Source organism: Arachis duranensis, chromosome 7 (assembly GCF_000817695.3).
Source record: "Arachis duranensis cultivar V14167 chromosome 7, aradu.V14167.gnm2.J7QH, whole genome shotgun sequence".
Classification (NCBI taxonomy): domain Eukaryota; kingdom Viridiplantae; phylum Streptophyta; class Magnoliopsida; order Fabales; family Fabaceae; genus Arachis; species Arachis duranensis.
Window position 1 is genome coordinate 18,104,392 of NC_029778.3, and position 18,247 is coordinate 18,122,638.

The 18,247-nt window shown below is 31.3% G+C and overlaps 1 pseudogene; it reads left to right on the plus strand.

Moving 5' to 3' along the window:
• The first annotated feature begins 14,759 nt into the window (after window positions 1-14,759).
• LOC107458137 (vacuolar protein sorting-associated protein 55 homolog) lies at window positions 14,760-15,514 on the plus strand (annotated as a pseudogene).
• Window positions 15,515-18,247: the final 2,733 nt, after the last annotated feature.

Sequence of the window (18,247 nt, forward strand, 5' to 3'; positions counted from 1 at the left end):
GTACATATCCTGAACCAATATACCTCAGCCTCTAGACAAGTGATCAACTTAGAAAAATCAGGAATAATCTTTGGTAATCAAATTCCAATCCAAACCAGAGTCAACATAGAAGACATTCTCAAATACCCAACTTAGGACAATTCGGGGAGATATCTGGGACTCCTGGCACATTGGGGAAGGGCGAAAGGTAAGGTTCTAGATTGGATCATGGAAAAAATGGAGGGAAAAATAGAAGGATGGAGAGAAAGCCTGTTAAATCAAGCTAGGAAGGACGTTCTCATTAAAGCAGTCATACAAGCAATTCCAACATATGCCATGAGTATACTAAGGTTTCCCAAGTCTTTTTGCAATAAATTAAATGCAAAGTCACAAAGTTTTGGTGGAGGAGCCAAGGTAAAGAATGAGGGATCCATTGGAAGGCTTGGCCGAAGCTATGCAGGAGTAAGAAAGAAGGAAGACCCGGTTTTAAAGAGTTTCATTACCAGAACACGGCACAGTTAGCCAAACAGGCTTGGAGAGTGATCAGGAACCCGGAAGCCATATGGGTACAAGTACTTAAGGCCCTATATTTTCTAGATTGTGATTTTTGGGAAGCGCCTAAACATCAAAAGGGCAAATGGGTATTGAACAGATTATTACAAGGGAATTAGCTTTTAAAATGCAAAGGAAAATGGAGCATAGGCAAAGGAAGTGAAGTGAAAGTTTGGGAAGATAACTGGATTCATGGAATCAACGAGCCACTCAATAGAGGAAGTATTGACAATCAAAGGGTAGAAGAACTACTAACACCTTCTAGAGATTGGGATAGAACCAAAATCCAAAGGAGTTTTCCCTGGTTGTAGCAGGATCTCAGAGGAGGATAGGTTATTGTGGCCTTTTAGGAAGGACGGAGAATTCACAACCAAAATAGGGTACTATGTGGCAAAAAAAGAAGACGACGAAAGAAGTCACAACAACAGTCCCTCATCAAACTTTGTATTGGAGGATCTATGGGAAGAGATTTGGAATATAAAGTTACCTCAAAAAATCAAAATGTTTCTCTGAAAAGCCACACACAATATCATACCAGTAAGAGCTAATTTAAAAAAATGAGATTATTGATTAATAGTGTTTGTCCGATCTGTTTACAAGAGGAAGAGACCAACGAGCATTCTCTCCTGCTCTGCGAATGGACTAGAGCAGTGTGGTTTGGTTCACAGTCACAATGTACACCAACAAACCAAAATGTCAGTTCAGTGGGTGAATGGCTGCAGCAAATGTACATAAATTGTAAAAAAAGCTAGTAATGCGGAACCGGACCAGAATTAGAGTAGAATAGGCATCACTATGTGGACTATTTGGAAAACAAGGAACAACCACGTATACAACAACATAAAGCCTAATCCAAAGTCAACAATCAATAATGCTAGGAAGATAGAGCTAAAATACAACAGCCAAACAAATGATCATATCTATAAAGTTAGGGAGGACAATAGAGGCAGTACAATACCTATCAAATAGAGACCTCCTCCTTAAAACTAGCTCAAGATAAACTCAGACGCTTCTTTTTTCAAGGGGACCAAGTCAGGGGCAACAGCTTCAGTGATCAGAGACCATAGTAAAAGAATCCTAGGGGGATCAGCAACAGAGATTCAAGTAAGCTCAAGCCTATCAACAGAAGCACAAGCAGTAAAGGAAGCTGTAATTCTAGTAGAAAATTTAAATATTCAAAAAGCCATCATAGAAACAGATTGCCTGCAACTTGTTCAAACTCTCAAATCACGAAATACAAAATAGGAGATAGACTCAATCATTCAAGACATAAAATCTATTCAAAAAAGACTTCCAAATTGCGGATTTACTTGGGCCCCTCGTGAAGGTAACATACAGGCACATTCACTAGCAACACTGAAACTCCAAAATCAGCTTCCTACTACTTGGCCAACAACCCCCCTTCCCCCGCCTCCAATTGCAAACATCATCAGAAGAGATGGAATGGGACTTTCCTTCCAGAATTCTCTTCAGAAAGATTGAAGGCCAATTCGAAGTAGACTTTAGAGCTCACCATGCTAGCATGGCTTGATCACTTTATATATAAATAAATAAATATATATATTTATAAATTGCAGCCATCCCGTTAGAATCCTCCTTTGCCATAGCAGCGCCGCCTGTCTGTCATCGCAAGACGCTTCCAGTAGGCTTGCATCAGTCAGTCGGAGTAGCGCTTCAAAGAGACATCCTGATACGTGCTCAGGAGGGCATTTTCGTCATTTTAGAGCTAAGAGGCAGAATGGCAATCTTGTCATATTCAAGAATTTGAATACTAAAAGAACTGTACCATGTCAGTCTTGGACATCAAGAAGACCAAGAGTCCGTCTCAAAAATAGTGGTGCTGAAAGGGTGACAACTCATAAGGCCCAATAGGCTAAGTCAGGATAACAAGAAGCCCAATAACGCTTTTCAAATTCAGTGGGAGGCATAATTTATTATTAATTTTTGAATTTTTAGGCATTTATTTTAGTTTGTTTTGTTGTTAGAGTTTGTTGGAAGATTTGATTTACTTTTGATTTGCTTAGTAGTATTTTTAGGAATTTTAAATTTAAATTAAATCTGATTTAATCTAATAAGATCAAATCTGATTTAAATTAGTTATCATATCTTTAGGATTTTAAAATTTAAATCAAATATGATCTAATCTAATAAGATCAAATCTGATTTAAATTAGTTATCTTATCTTATCTTTTAGCTAGTTTGTTAAAGGTCTATTTAAACACCTTTGGTGAGACCATTTACATAACTTTGATGAATAAAATTTTCTTAGTGCTTTATGCACATTTTTTTAGTGTGATTAAGTGAGGTGAGTGATTTGCTTTACTTATTGCATGGAGAAGATTGAGTGATTCAATTTTCACCCTCTGATCTAGGTTGTCAAGGACAAGTTCTTTGAAGGTCTAGTAGGGAATCCTTTCCGGTGACTTAGGTTGCTAAGAATAGGTATCTTAGAGGTCTAGTAGGAAAAAGCCCCATTTATCTATCCTTTTGTTTTTTTCTTATCATCTGGTATCAGTTACAGGTCGTAGGTAAATTCTTATTTATCCACACGTTCCATGGGTCTTGTTTAGTCTTTTTTTTCTCTTTAACTTATGTAAATTCACGTTAGAGTCCAAAAAAACGAAAAAAATTCTTTTTTAATTTTTTTTGTAATTATTCTATCGTTAAGTCGGTGTCTGAAAAAAAAAGAAAAAAAATGATTGAGTATTGCGATAGTGATGATGACAGAATCTCATATGTGAAAAAGGATTTTCGGTTGAAAATCCCTGTATTTAAAGGGAGGAACCTGAAGCTTATTTCGAATGGGAAAGAAGGGTAGAGTCGATTTTTGCAAATTGCATCCTTTCAGAGGAAAAGAAGGTTCAACTAGTACAAGCCAATTTTTCCGATGATGCCCGTATATGGTGGACTGAATTAGGAAGATCTCGAAGATGGTACGAAAAGAGCCCAAGTAGCACCTGGGAGAAGATGAAGAAAACCATGAGGAGCCAGTTTATGCCATCATCATACCACATAAGAAATCGAGTTGTGCCATCATCATACCACAATGCATTTTTTGGAAAATTTTGTAAGTTACAACAAGGCTCACAATCAGTGATGGAGTACCACAAGGAGTTTTTATATTTAATGGACATGGCTAATATTAAAAGAAGTCCTGAGGTTCTTATGGACCGATTTTTATTTGGATTACACGAAGAACTTGCAGATAAAGTCCAACGTTATCGTTACACGACCATGGACGATTTGGTCAAATTAGCCATTGACTGGGAACAGGTGCAACAAATGATAGATCGCCATAACAAGAGGATTTCTTCTACGCCTATCTTTCATTCTTCTTCAAAGCCAGAGATGAAAAAATTTGTTGAGTATGCTGTAGAGGGTGATGTGTCCTTGGAAGATGCAAAAGTGTAAAATTTCTCAACTGAGTCCTTGGGATGTGAGCAATTTGAAAAATATGAGAGAAAAGAAACTGACAAAGAGATTAAGTGTTTGAGTGAAAATAATCCATGTTTGATTGAAAGCGAAAGTTTTGAGAGAAAAGAGGAGACTACTAAGAGAAAGGAGTCAATGAGTGAAAAAGAAACTGAGTTCAATAAACACACTTGTGAGAGAGATCTAGAAAGTTCTAGCCTAGACAAGAGTGCATTAGTCTCATTGAAATCCACAGAGTCCTTAGTTTCTCATATATCTAACCATGAAATTTCTAGTGTTTTTATATCAACTTTTTCAGGCTTTGTAGATTCGCTGGTCAATTATGGAGGCATTAATATAGATGAAAAGGAAGAAAGACAAATTGCACACCTTGGACAAGATGGTAAAAGTATGGTTGGAAAGATTAAACTTGCACACATAAAGTACATAGCCACAATTCAGTGGATAGAGAAAAGTCAACAAACCATGGTATTTGAACCCGGAGACTGGATTTGGATTTCTTAGAGGGAAGAAGTGCATCTCATTCAAGATTCGAGGACGAATCTTTTTGAAGAGGTAGAGGATGATACGTGCTCAGGAGGGCATTTTCGTCATTTTGGAGCTAAGGGGCAGAATGGTAATCTTGTCATATTCAAGGATCTGAATATTAGAAGAATTGTACCATGCCAGTCTTGGAAATTAAGAAGACCAAGAGTGCGTCTCAAAAACAGTGGTGCTGAAAGGGTGACAATCAGTGGCGGAGCCACGTTTGTGGGAAGGGGGGCAATGGCCCCTCCCAAACCTCTAAATTTTCAGTTTAGTTCCCTTTTAATTTTCAATTTTTCTCTCTTCTTAACTTATATTTTTTATGTTCGCCCCTCCCAAAAAAATTCCTAACTCCGCCCCTGGTGACAATTCATAAGGCCCAATAGGCTAAGTCAGGACAACAAGAAGCCCAATAATGCTTTTCAAATTCAGTGGGAGGCATAATTTATTATTAATTTTCGAATTTTTAGGCATTTATTTTAGTTTGTTTTGTTGTTAGAGTTTGTTGGAAGGTTCGATTTACTTTTGATTTGCTTAGTAGTATTTTTAGAGATTTTAAATTTAAATCAAATCTGATCTAATCTAATAATATCAAATCTAATTTAAATTAGTTATCATATCTTTAGGATTTTAAATTTAAATCAAATCTGATCTAATCCAATAAGATGAAATCTGATTTAAATTAGTTATCTTATCTTATCTTTTAGCTAGTTTGTTAAGGGTCTATTTAAACACCTTTGGTGAGACCATTTAAATAACTTTAATGAATAAAATTTTCTTAGTACTTTATGCACGTTTTTTTAGTGTGATTAAATGAGGTGAGTGATTTGCTTCACTTGTTGTATGGAGAAGATTGAGTGATTCAATTTTTATCCCTCTGATCTAGGTTGTCAAGGACAAGTTCTTTGAAGGTTTAGTAGGGAATCCTGTCCGGTGACCTAGGTTGCTAAGAACAGGTATTTTAGAGGTCTAGTAGAAAAAAAAATTCTTTTATCTATCCTTTTGTGTTTTTTTTTTCTTATCACATCCCGTCCTGGAGCACTGGAGCAGCAGTGCGACCTCCGTCTTCCTTCTTCGTCGGAGCGATGGAGCGAGCTTGGTCACCGCCTTTAGCCAAGTAGCATCAGAAACAACCTCTTCCACCTCTCAAGTTGTTATCTTTGGGAACTTAGCTGCTTCTGGTTTAGCGCGTTAGGGGAGAGATGATTGTTGAGAGGGAGAGATAATTCTGTAATTTGAAATAGGTTAGTTGGGTAGGGCAGGTCTGGGGTTCGTGTTCTTTCTACCCGGCCTTCACTATATCCAAAAAAAAAAAGACTTTCCGTTTTTCACAAAGGTGAAGAAACGTTTAGTTTTGGCCTCCTTTTGAAGCTTCTTCTTGTGTGGTTAAGCACCATTACACGACGTACATTGAGATCCGATCACAAAACCTCTCAGTAATTCACAATGTCTAGCGCCACATCCAGCTCTTGGGGTCTGTTCTGGGTGCTGCTTTTACATCATAGTTAGCAAAACCGGACCGGACTGGCCAGTTCGATCGGAAAATCGGTGAACCGAACCTAACACCGATCCGGTCCAAACGTCTAACCGCTTAAGGTAGAGAACCGGAACGAACCGGTCAAACCCGTACTAAACCGGCAAAAACCGGTCAAACCCGGTGAGCATCGGTTCGACCGAACTGCTCGGTCGCAATTGAAGGAGAACCTACGGCGCACCAGCGTTCCGCAACTCCACCGTGCTCCATATGCTCATTCGCTGCCAAGTGTCATGCCTTGATTTTGGAAAAATCCAAAATTGATGGCTGGGGTTCAAACCCCTTACCTAAAGATAGTAATGATGCTAGCATGACCACCAGGCTGCAATACTTCTTGTCAATATATGTACAAATTATAATACATATAGGATGTTTTAGTTTACTTATATTCAATTTATTTTCATTTTAATGTCACTCATTTTTAAATAATTTATATTTTATTTAACTATACTTTTATATTTAATATAAATTAAAAAGATAAATAAATAAATTTTATTAATCACAATTTATTTATTTTTTTATGATTATACGATATCTATTAATATTATTTTTTCAACAAATATTTATAGTATATAATAATAAGTAAAGACTCACGTACATTTGTCTTCATATGAAGTTGATAATTGAAAATCGTTAAATGATAATTTAGTCAAACTTGTCAAATCATCTAACGATTTTTAAATATCAACTTCACATGAAAACAACTGTACGTGAGCAATAATCCAGTGACCTAGTAGCTTGACTAGTGACCAAGTTAACCGGTTCGACCAATAACCCACCGGTTGAACCAGTAACCCAGTAACCCAATAACTTGACCGGTTCGATCACCGGTTCGATTTTGATAACTATGACTTACATCACTCGTAGCAGCAATGAAGGCTCCCCTAATTACTTTCAAGAATCTGATTAGTGTAATCTTCTGTGAAACAGTTGCTATATACGGTGTTATTGTGGCTATTATTCTACAAACAAAATTAGAAATCATTACTTCATTTCTTAGGGTTTGATATGCAATGTTTGCTTCTAGACTTATTCTTTGCTTCGCAAATCTTGTTTGTGGATTGTGTGTAGGAATAATTGGAAGCAGTTGTGCGTTGTCTGATGATGCTCAAAAGTCAAAGCTCCTCTCTCTTTGTCAAGATTCTTGTGATTGATATTTTTGGTAATGCTCTCTATTTGGAGTTATTGTTGGAATCATCATGTCAGCTCAAGCACGCAGCATGGCCAACAACAGGTTGATTTGCTTTGATACATGGATTCACTCTAAGTATAATATATAATAGGATATAATGAAATTCTTGGATTTATGTAGTTGACCGACTGAATTATCTAGTGGAATAAGATTTTATTAGGTAGGTTTATTTTGAGGTATTGAGATGGAGACGAAAAGATTTGTTGGCTCAGAGATTGGTATTAAAATTTTAGTCTTTATTTCTAAAATTTCAATATTTTAGTACTTTCAAAAAGTAGAGACACAGAATACTAAAATTTTTAGAAATTGAGACTGAAATTTTAATAATATTTTATACATAAAATACTCCTATATTAATTAATTAATTTCAACTTTACTTTGTGCAAATTAAATTAGAGATCCATTCTTATTTTAGTCTTTGTCTTTTACTTTACACCAAACACAATATTAAAAATTATTTTATTCTATGTCTTTCGATTTATATCTCTCAATTTCAATCTTTCGATCTCAATTTCTCAATCTCTATTTCTCAATCAAACACTACCTTATTATTTTTGTTGTTCATATAAGATAGTCGGAATACAATTATGGTGGAGGACAATATTATCTCTATACTGACCAAGTGATTGAAGAAATCTCATCTAGGAATGTAAAATCCAGTGTAGTAGCTTTGCTTCCATTGAAACTTTTAGATTGTATCATTTACCAACAAGTTGCTAGAACTTAGAAGGGTTAATGGTTAAATTAAATTTTGAAAGATGTATTATTTTTTAAAATATATCTAATTAGATACTAATTAAATATATTTATAAAAATCTATCAATTTAGTTCCTAAGTTATAATTGAAAAAATAAACTAATTGATAAATTTTCATAAATACATCTAGTTAGTATCTAATTAGACATGTCAGATATCATCTATATTATCAATCAATGTTTTATATTATAAATTATCAACGAAAAATATTAAGAAAATAATGGAATGACAAATATAATTAATTTATAATTCTTAAATGATTAATGTAATTGATAAAATTTTTCAAGAATAAATTTAAAAAATGATTCATCTTTCTAAAATTAATTTGATGTTAGAATGTTATGTGTATCATCATCATCAAAGACATAAATCTGTTGATTGGATTCCAATATTTTTTGGAGGACTAGTTTTAAAGTGTTTATTCATTTAATTAAAAAAGATGTGAAGTTATTTGGGCATGTTTATTAAAAAATAAGCTATATACCGTGTTCAATTTACCCTTAATATTCAGTTATTTTTTGTTTTGTAACATAGATTGTTTTGATATAATATTCAAAAACACGAGTCATTTTCTTGTATCTTTTTCCAGATTTTGTTGTCTAAAAAGGCAGAGCATATGCAAGTGTGAACTTTCAGCCTTTTTGTTTTTAATCCACATGGGCTTTAAGCGGGCTTTAACTAGAAAATTCGAGCAAGTACAAGAAAAGTAAATTAGCCCAATTACTAAATTAACTATAGTCCACAATGTTGTTGAACAGATCCCACCAGAATATGCACAAGTTATAGGTCCAAATGCTTTTGAAAAAAAAACACACCCCTCCTCCAAAAACAAAATGAAAAGGCTTTATACAAAAAGGATATTTTTCAAGTAGAATATGAAAAGATTGGTCATTATTACTAGTTCTTTCTTTTTACAGAAAAAAAAAATCATTTCATTCACAGAAAAAGTCATACGACACTTATAGATAACAGAAATAAATTAGATCTAAATATAAAAAAAATGATTAAATATATTCTATGTTAAACTATAAATTGAAAGTATTCCAAAGAATCTTAAATAGTAGAAATATAAATAGATTTGAGTCTCTATAATTTCTAAATCAACACAAATGATGATGTAACATTTTGAAAAATTTGTTTTTCTTTACTTAAAATTGAACTTTTTTTCTGGTCTGAATATATTTTGATGAACAAAAAGTAAATTTTAGTGTATTCTCTAAGATCTATACGAATGTACCCACACTACTTATAAAAAAAAAGACAATAAAACACCACAAAAGAAGGAAAAAAATATCATATAAAAATATTAAAAGAAAAAAAAACAGAAACTAAAACAAACTAAAAGATAAAATAGAATTGACAAATTCTGTTTTGTTGGAAGTCTCATTGTCTTTTAAGAATACTTATCAAGATTATTTAATTTTTTTTATTATTATCTTTTTCAAGTATATTAACTAAATTTATTGTGTAAAACTAAGAAATATTAGTAATTTTTAAATTATTTTTACTTATAAAACTTAAATAGATGATATATTAAAAATAATTGATAGAGAAACTAACCAATCACATAAAGTTAAATATCAATAACTGAAAAAAGTTTTTTTTATTGAAGATCTCGTAATTCTTCGAAAAAATTATCAGACACACCCAGGGATAGATATAAGGGGGACTAGTGGAGGCTTCGACCCCAACTTTTTTTAAAAAAATTAATAATAATAAGTTATTATGTATAATTTAATTTTAAAAAAATTATTTAGTATTTCGTTTAGTGTAAATAAAAATCTAATCCAATTTATTTCTTACTAATTGTCTTTTAATTATATTAAAAAGAAAATTGCTGAAAAATTTGACACAAATTCTATTATTAATGAATTTTTCCCAGCCCAGCTCCGAACACTTTAGGGGCTAATTTGGTGTGATTTCATCGGGTTTAGGGTCGGGTAAGCGTCTCAAAAATAGACACGATCATTGTTTCGGGTCGGGTCCGGTCCATGGCTCGGGTCACCTGAAATCGGCCCAGTGGCCCGGTCATCATACACAATTAATATTTTGTGTATTAGTGATGGATGATGGCTATTCTTATATGAAATTAAGTATTATAAACCTTAATATTTTGTGTTATTAGTTATTATAAGACTATAAGTTAATGTTTTATATTTAAAATGCATAAGATTTTAAACTAATTAATGCATAATATTGTGTTATTTATATTGATTTAAATATTTACTGTTATTAGACAATATTAGTATTGATTATGGTTATGCTTTAATTTTAGAGAAAAGTTGGTTCTTGTTATATTTTTTTAAGTGAATTTTACCATGTCAAATAATGATTGGAATCTTGGAAATTTGAATATTTTCACAGGCTAGCTTATAAGAATGTATCAAGGTAATGTAATGTTAACAACCCGATTTTCACCCGATTTTTACTCGGTATAATTGTGGCTCGAAAGTGTATAGGTTTCATCAGATTTAGAGTCGAATTCGAGTCTAATAAATAGACCCAATATATATTTCAGCGAACTTAGATCACATCAAATCGAATTTCACCCGATCCATACACACCCAATTTCAATATATGAATGTAAGGCATACTGAGGCGGAAAGGCATGAAAGAAGTATGGATGATTTTTTATTTTTTATTTTTTTATTATTATTTAATGTATATGAAAAATTAAGAATAATAAAATATTCAATTAAAAGGAGATGAACTTTGAGAGAATGAAGCAAGAAGTGATGTACTATGGAAAAGGAATCAAAATAGAATAGTTCAACAGCATTGAATAAATTGGATTGGGGTCGAGAATTCCCTTGAATAAAGTAAGTGTGTATGTTTATATTGAATGATTGTAAATCTGATATAATTTTTTGTTGTTGGTTTTATTTTTTGTGTTTTGATTCGTTGGTAACTCCTTTCATGTATTGGACAGGAGTTTTTGCTTAGTTTTGTAACCAAGCCACCCACCACTTGCGTGGGGTGACACAGGACTAAAAGAAAATTAGTAGTATGAATAAAAATATATACTAAAATAAATTTAGTAATATAATTTACAATTAGGATTATGTATAAGTATAAAAAATAATAATTTTATTTATATTTAGAATAATTATGTATAAGTGTTAAAATAAAAAATATTAATTAAAATTCAATTAGGGAGTCAACTCTAAATTATAAACTTTTAATTCAAAATTATAATTTTTTAAAAAATAACAATTTTTTAGAATAAAAAAAGAAAAATTAGTTAATGTTAGACAACTAAAAATTAATTTTTTATATTTTTTATTATTTAACAGATAGATAATATTTTTTCTTATCTCAATCAATTTTTGAAAAAAGATATTGATAATTTTATTTATGTTTAAAAAACTAAGCTTTAATTTGGTAATTAATTAATTGGTTAGTTTTAGAAATAACATTATTACTACTTTTTTTAAATTTTGATACTAAGTCAAATTTAATAAAATATATAGTTTTGCATATTGAACTTAATAAATTTTTTTTATATAATTCTCAAAAAAATTATTTATAATTTATTGTTGGGACAAAAATAATATAACAATAGAGACAAATATATTCAATTATTATATATAATTACTAATAGTTTTTTAAAATTCTAGCGGGAATAAGTGTCTCTTCTTTTCTTAATCAGGGTCCATCCCTGCTCACGTCCTTATTTTAGGAAGATGTTAATATTTGAATTTTATATATATATCAAGAATACTTTCTAATTATTCTATTAATTTTTATATTTTTGCGTCCTAATTATTTTTTAAAATAAAAGTTTTGTAATTATTGATGTTATTTACTTGGATTTAATTTTTATATACCGTTAATATTAAAAAAGACATATATTTTTATTTATGTATTATAATATCAATTAAAATAATTACTTTTCACACTTATCACATATGTAATAGTTTAAGAAAAAGAATATAATTGTGTAAAGAACTTTTTAATATTAATGTATTAAAATTAAATTATTTTTAATTTGTATAATAAATTTTAATTAACTAGGTGATAATTAGTAGGTATGCCAATTATAATAAATTCTTTCATTAAATTGTAAGGTATGCCAATTATAATGATTATCCTTTAGTCATAATTTTATTGTGGTTGACAATGACATGCACTTCAATCATGCTTCTATAGGTTTTAAGATTGGAGATTAGAAGTTTTAGATGTTATGGATGAAAAAAGGTCTTTTTCTGGTAATAATGGATAATGAATTTTATGTAGTATCAAATTTTTGTGATGTCAATAGGTCCCATTGTTTTTGACCCCCCAAAAAAAAGGCTTTTTGTTGGCCAGAGAAAAACAAAAGATTCACACGCCTTTTTTCTTCTATCTCTTGAAAAAGAAATTTAATGCAAGTCCAAAACAAAAAAAAGAAAAGAAAAAGAAATTTAATGCTATATTTTTTGTAGGGAATTAATTTAGATGCAGTCCTACCATTTATTTTAAAGATCATTCTAGTATACTTATACTATTGTCTACAGTGATTATAGTATTTTAAAAAATATTGTTAAAATTAAAATAATATTTTTTATTATTTAACAATGTTTTTAAAAAATATTACTAAAAGAAATATTACCAAAATATTAAAAAATATATAATTTTAATTTTAACAATATTTACATAATTACTGTAATTATCATAAATATAAAAATACTAGAATCCACCTTATTTTAAACAACATTCATGATGTTATTATTTATAAAATTAAATGGTTTGTACTTTGGAGCCATTTTCTTTTCTTAATAGTCCCTCCTCCTCAAATTAATCGTCTTTTTTAACATTTTGAGATTAATTTAAAATGGAATTATTAATTTTGAAAAACATTTTATAAATCTCTGAAACCAAATGTTTTGAGATTAAGCTACACGGTAGCTTTAACCATAAGTCATAAGTCATAAGTCATAAGTCATAAAGCATATGCTAAATAGCTATAGTTTCCCAAAGACTATTAGCTAGGCATCACAATCAGATTAGATAATAACTAAGTAAGATAGACCCCACATAATGTTACCAATGGCTCCATCCACCATAACCTAATTAATTAATTGACATGCATGAAACTCGTGTTAAAACTTAAATCGTACCCTACATGGCTAACTTATTCAATGGAACGCTGATTTGAATTTCCACTGTGTTCTGTACACTCTTCAAACTCGTCACATAACGCATGGAGTTTGGAAACATGCCCTTTTCATCACTTTTTAGTTTTTACACGCTTTCTTCTGGGTTACGTTGCTCCAACTTTTTTGGAGTTATTTACTTTAGTTTTGATAAAATGTTGGAATAAAATAGGTTTTTTTTATTTTGATTACATGAATAATTATTTAAAAGAACGGATTTTATGCTATTAGTATAATAAAATTTTATTTTATATAAAATTTTACATAATTATTTAATTATATTTGTTGTTTTATATGATTATTCATATGATTAATATAAAAAATAATTATTAAATATTATTTTATACTAATAATATATTAAAATTAAATTTATTTATATATTGTCTTACTTTTTTTTGTCTCTACTGCCTTATTACTTTAATGATACGTGGCCTATGAATTTTTTTTAATGTACCAAAAAATTAAAATAAAAGTGGCAATTAATATAAAATTCAAAGAATATATAGTGAAAAAAGTATTAGATAATTTGAGAACAATTTAATATTATAAAGGTTACTTTCTATTCCTCTTTCTCTTCAATAGTGTAATCAAACTCAAAGTTTAGGACGGCGGAAGCAGGTTGTGCGGCGATGGAAGTAGGTTGCGGCGTCGTCTGAGACGTGTTGCGGCGACGAGGATTGGCGAACGAGAGATACAGCAGAAGAAGAGGACGAGAGAATGGTGGTGATTGAAATTGAATGAAAAACCTTAGCAGACATGCTTCTTTTCTCTGAATCTGAAATTAAAAGGAAAAGAAAAAAATGTGTAAAAACAAAAAATTTGAGGGATCAAAATCTAATTAGTAATTTTTTTAAAAAAAGGGTATATTTTATAATTATTTTGATGATGGTTAATCATACGCCGTACGCCGTTACTCCTATGCTTGTTCATAGGATTTGCTTCCATGGCCTTCCATGGCCTTCGCTTTTAGCTCTGGGTTTTCGTATCCGTGAATTTAGTTATATTTGAATATACTGTCATCTAGACCAGATTGTTGTATGGATTCTGGATATCAATCAATCATTTGGCTAATCCAAGTTGGATCTTGTTGATTTTAAGGTAAAAAATATGTGGAATTGGATTTTTGACTTTTAGGTTCTATTATATGTTTAAACCATTTCAGATATACAAAGGTTTGTTTGTGAAAAGGTGTGGAAATGTCATTCACTTGTTCAATACTAAAGAGAAGTGATATATATCTTGTATGGAAAATTGTGATTGAAACAATATAATGTCTATTAGGTGAATTAGGTTTGAAATCATATTGCATTTTAGCTATCGCATAAAAAATATGGCCTTTGTTCTCTTCGTTATGTCATTAATTTACATAACTGCTGCTGTTTTGTTGTTTTAATATGGACTTATCTGATGCTGATCTCAAATCACTAGATTTTCTTTCTCTGTGCTTATGCAGCGAACACTGTGATAAAATAAAACCAAACTTTTGAATATCAGTGTGGTTGGTTTACATCTTCATCTTATCTTTGTTAGCTTTGTTAGAAATTAGAATTGGTTTTGATTTAGTATTTTCTTCTGATTTAATATCCATATAGCATTATGGTAATGAGATTTCTTGATCCAACCCTTTTTCTGCGTAACATGAGGTGAGTTAAAGATGGCAGATTTACCAGGATATTTGGGTTCTTGCTTGAGCACGGAAAAACTTGCCTTTTTGGCAATCTTAGTCTCTCAGAATATTGTCTTGTAAATTTTAGTCTGTGTTCTTCTCATTGTTAATAAATGCATCACATCTTATTGGTAACGAAGTAATTGTTGCTTACCTAGTTGCATCTGTGTTATGTGACAAGCATGTGCTTTGTATAATAATTGGTAGCCGATGCTAAGTGGTGAGATAAAACATCTCTATATTTATTTCTTGAAGATTTAAGGGAATGAAATGTTAATGTGACCGAACATTCCTCGTTTGTTATTACATTTAGTGTTTTGTTTTCTTGCAGCTATAACATATGTGCTACTCCCAATATCTCTGCTATTCTTTACGGGGTCTAATGGTTCTTCTGTATTTTCTGAATCAGATAACAGGTAAACTGTTATTATTCAAGCATTAATTGAAAAACAATTTAAAAAGAAAAAAAAAAGATAAGATTGTATATCGAGGCAAGATTATTAATCATTCAACTTTCTATTTTGTGGTCTAATGAATGATGGAGCAACTAGGTGAATTTAGCCAAGTTCATGACTGGATTCTCAACTATTGGAAGTATTGCTATTCTAAGCATTCTAAATCATTATGTTGTTATTGGTTGGGAAGCCTTTACAATGGAGCTTTCATCTTTCTTCGTGTTTGTATTAGTCATATTGTGTTTCATGGGGATGAGTGATAAAGGTGACTATTACAGTATGATATGAGATAGAAATCTATTAAACATAATTTCATGTGTAAAAATAGATTTATTCTTTGTGCGTGCTATTGGTTCTCTTGCTTTTATAAGCTTTCACTTAGATATTTTTCCCGTTTCAAACCATTGAAATTGAATGCCATTACCATGTTGCTGAAAACGATTTTCAAACCTCAGCAACTGTAAGGGAGCTTTTGGCCAAAACATACGGGAACTTGACGTACTTTGCATATGTATGTATGATTTACCGTCAGTTGGGGAATGAGACAATAGTGTTATTATCATAATTGAGTTACACTTGTTTAGATAGTGAATTGCCACTTTAATACAATCGTGAATTAAACTCTTAGAAAAGGAATTTAATCAATTTATCATAATTACGGTGTCCTGAGTTTTTTCTTATAGAATTATTAAGGCTAATGATATTTTTGTTGAATTTGATTGAGAAATTGGATTGATATTCTAATAATTGTTTATGAAGGAACTTGTTAATGCGGGATGAAGTAAGGATAAAGATTTTTTTTTTGGATGTAAGTAAGGATAAAGATTAAGAATGTGTTTAGAAAGCATAAAATTAGAATTTTCTTGAGAATTAAATTCTTTTTCTTTCTTTTAAAACATAAAAATTACATGAATTTAAACTCTTTTAAAAATTTTAATTCTCATCTTCAAGCCCAAAATAAATCACAAATCCAACCTAATGAAATTTGAATTTAAAGTTAAAATATCTAAACTAACCCTAACATAATTTAATTTTTCAAATATTCCCATTTCTCTTTTCTTTTCTCCCTTCCCTCAATATGAGGGTAACATAATAATATTACATATATTTTAACCATTCTTTTTTCATTTAATTTATTTTATTCCAAATTTAAGAAGTAGGGTGAGAATTGAATCGCAAATCAATTTTTTCTAGAATTCAATTCAATTCCATCTCATTAAAATTTTCAAACACACTTTAATTAAGTGTAAATTCTGAAACTAAGCAGCATTTGCAATAGCCACCAAAGGATTCAAGAGGACCAATCATATGAATGTTAGTACAACCAAGGAATTCATTTGCCCATGGCAGCAAATCTCTCTTAAGTTTCTAGACTAACAAAATCATTAACAAAAACATAATTTTCTGACCACAGTAATCACCTTGGAAAAATATGAGCATCAAACAACTCAGAACATATGCTTAATTCTAGAGTGTCTTTTTCTCACTTTCTTCTCTATTCTGCATTCTGCAAAATATTTTCAAGTACATTTAGAAAATGCAGCATGAAAAGAGTAGGACCTCCACAACTCAAACCACCACAGATTAGAGCATCTGAATGGATGAACAATGCTAATTATTGACATAAAGATTCACATCAATTGTATTTTCCATTTAAAAAAGCACAATCATTTGTTCTTTGCACACAACCACACCACATAACAATTGTACTGCACATTAATTAGGGAAAAATTAACACATAGCACGCCCAAGTCAACTAAGAATCTAAGATATCCTGGACAAAGTCAAAAATTGTCTCAAAATCAGAATCTACAGAGTGATAGTGAATAATGCAAAGTATATAGTTCATTCACAGTCACAATTAAAAAGAACAACAATTAGGAATACTAAAATTCAACATCGAAAGGAGCTAAATTTCATTTGAAGCAGAACCTCTAACACCAAAAATCACATAAAAATCACATAAATTCTCAATCTTTTTTCGAGCTTACGGTGTCAGAAGACAACGCGAAACTGCGGCGTGTTGGATTCAACGGCGGGGAGGAACTCTATCCCTACAGTATTTTCACTACAGTATCATCAACCAAGGCAAAATCCTTGGAGTCAACAATCAGCTCAATCACATCCTGCCCAAAAGCTTCCTCCGCAGCATAACCATACATATTTTCAGCACTCCGGTTCCTGCAAAATCATTGCAAATCAAATTCAAGAGAGTGAAGGGGTGGAGAAAACTCTAAATATAGGTCCCTCACTCCTCACAATTCATGCAATCAACAAGACAAGGACAAAACATATCAAAACCAACATGCACATCCATTTTTAGCTAATACGGATTGCGCTGCGAAGATGAGTGGACGAGAGAGACGACAAAGGGAGAGGAAGAGAAAATGCATCCATGATATGAAAAGGCATAATGATTAACTAACCTCCAAGCGTTGAGGCAACGTCTTGCGTGGCGGAAGCAGGTTGCGCGGCGACGGAAGCAGGTTCCGCGACGGCGGAAGCAGGTTGCGGTGTCGTCTGAGGCGTGTTGCAGCGGCGAGGATTGGCGAACGAGAGATACAGCAGAGGAAGAGGATGAGAGAATGGTAGTGATTGAAATTGGATGAAAAACCTTAGCAGACATGCTTCTTTTCTCTAAATCTAAAATTAAAAGAAAAAAAAGTATAAAAATAAAAAATTTAAGGGATCAAAATCTAATTAATAATTTTTTTAACAAAAAGATATATTTTATAATTATTTTAATGATGGTTAATCATATTCCTATAGAAAAATAGAAGTAAGGAATCTAGACTAATAAGGGGTTGTACAAAAACCATTAGTAAAAGTCAAATTTATCCGGCTTTATAATTGGATCCGATTTAAATTCGGTCTGAAAGAGTCCCAACTCATTATTTGAGCTAGCCACCATGTTTATCAAGTGATGTGTCAAATTAATTAGTATAAACAATTTTATAGGGTTATTCAATTAGATTTATACATTTAAATGATTTTTTAAATAATAAATTTAAAAATTAGTTG